Consider the following 2,519-nt stretch of genomic DNA (forward strand, 5'->3'; position numbering starts at 1 on the left):
TTAAGTAAGTTAGTCAACACCTGTGCCACACCTGTTTTAACGTACTCTCTTGTACAACAACCACCACCCGAAGTCATTTACTATTAGAACAACATTACCCCGAAAAGAAGGTGGGAGACGCTTCATTGACCTTATTAACCTGCACTCTCGCCAGGTAATGAAACTACGCGAGTTCTTTCATACTAAATAGGAAATCTCAACTCTGCACCGAATTATATCCAAAGTAGATGAGGATTATTCACCCCTCAACGTCGCAACGCCAGAATTTAATTTAAATATAGTATTGGACACTGAAGCTGGAACAGTGGTCACGAAAGGCCCCACACGGTAGACATCATCATGACCTCAACCAACCGCATGTTGACAAAGACGCTTCAAACAGATGGCTTACTACCGGCAATCTCTTTCCAGAGACCGAAGACTTCATGATGGCTATCCAGGATCAAGTTATTAACACGAATAACTACAAGGAAAAATATTATTAAGGATGCGAACACTCAATCTGACAAATGCATAAAGTGCCAACAGATATCAGAGACCATAATAACATCTGCTTGTAGTGTGTTAGCTAATACGCATAACCAAGTGTGCAACATAATCCACCAGAAACTGGCCAGTTAGCTCGGTCTTCTCAATACGTATTCACCGTATTACAAGTACCAACCGCAGAAAGTCCTCGAAAATGACAATTTTAGACTCTACTACGATAGGTCCATTATCACCGATAGACAGGTGACGAATAACAGACCTGACATCGTGGTAGTTGATAGAAGAGTCGATTCAGTTCCTTTTGTCGAACACTCATAACTTTCTCAACAAACACCAGAAGCTGTAATATTGAATACTTGCCACACAATGCGCAAGTTCATTATATGAACCGAGCCAAATCCTTTGTATTCGGGATAGGTAAATAATACCGGCTCTAAACTGAGTAGTGCATAAGTCTTTCGTATAATAATAATGTTAATTGATCTTTAGCAATTTTTCAAGGTTTAGACAGATGATTAAATCGCGGTGAAGGACGTTGAAAACAAATAATACAATAGTTTCAGTGAGGTGAAGATGTATGCATGATTGCCAGGATCACGTATGGGTAGCGGCCTAGCTAATAGTTTTATTCGTTGGTCAAGATTATATCTAATCCTCCTAATGTATTTATATGAACTAATGAGTGTGTAACCTTACTTCCTTGGCAGAAGATTCTTTCTCAGGAAGTGGTATTCGTCCTCTGTCAAAGTATATAAATAACTGGTACTCAGAGGGGAAACAATCAATATTAAATTGGATGTCACCAGCTTTTAGCAGTTATAAATTAAAACACTACTCAAAATTATTCATATATTAAAGAGATAGCATTTATCTATGGAAATCCGGGATAGCTCCAGCTCTCAACTGGGTTCCCAAATGTTAGAGTTGAAGTTGAGTTGTTGGCTCAATCTGTATTCCAGTGTTTTGTAGTCCGGTGTTCGTGGTGCAGTGCTAGTGGTTGAGACTCCCACCTGGCAGCTGTAGAACTGCGGAAAATATAAAGTGAGGAATGAAACAGGTACACAGATGAAAATTACAGAAGAAGGAACGAGTAGAAAGAACTGATTTTAATGAAAGCTTATGATCTAACATATAAAAAAGCCGAATTTATATTTTTTTATAATATAACCATACAGGAATCTGTTCTATTCTATTCGTTCTGTTCCCAAAATAAATAGAAAATACGAGTTCACGCGAAAACTTAAACAAAAAGGAAATTAATAACCATAACTGGAATTTTTCTGGGCGCAATGATAAAAAATGTAAGGAAAAACTTACAAGCGAATATAATGAATTGAATCACCACAAATTTACTAATATTTACTTTTATTTGGAGTGTAAATAGGTATAAAAAGAATTCGAATCAATTTTGAGATTTTATCGAATTTATCGAATGGCATGCTACAAGTGATTTTCCCATTCCTAGTTTTTATCCCAGCTGCACAAAATAAAATTCTATACACAAATATAAACGTAATTGATGAGTGATATTTTTAAGTTGGGAATTTATCGAATCCTTATTATTCATACAAATCACCGACAATAAATTATCATTAATGAATATCCTATTATTAATCCTCTTCACATACCAAACGATCAAATGACGATAGACTTTATGATAATAAACAACAATAAAAAAAAGTCAACAAACATAGTGGACCCGTATATAACACTCGTCTGAATACAAAGCAATCAGAAAGGCATTCAGGAAATGTTTCCAATTTGAACAGCACTGCGATTGTTGGACAATTAGAGGATCATTTCACGGCAATGGACAATAAAACTATTCATTAGAGACTTCATACCACACCTGGCTGGCATTCACACCTTTTATCAATATTACCGAAAGTGGTCAAGTCTCCCCTCACTTAAGTGATTAAGAAAAAATATATAGATTAATACAAACAATTTTGAAGAATTATTGTGGTTGATTTAAAAATGAAAATAATTATTTAATTTGTTATTAAATTGTTTTAGTATTGAGAAAAACC

This window comes from Diorhabda carinulata, chromosome X, assembly GCF_026250575.1.
Source record: "Diorhabda carinulata isolate Delta chromosome X, icDioCari1.1, whole genome shotgun sequence".
NCBI lineage: Eukaryota > Metazoa > Arthropoda > Insecta > Coleoptera > Chrysomelidae > Diorhabda > Diorhabda carinulata.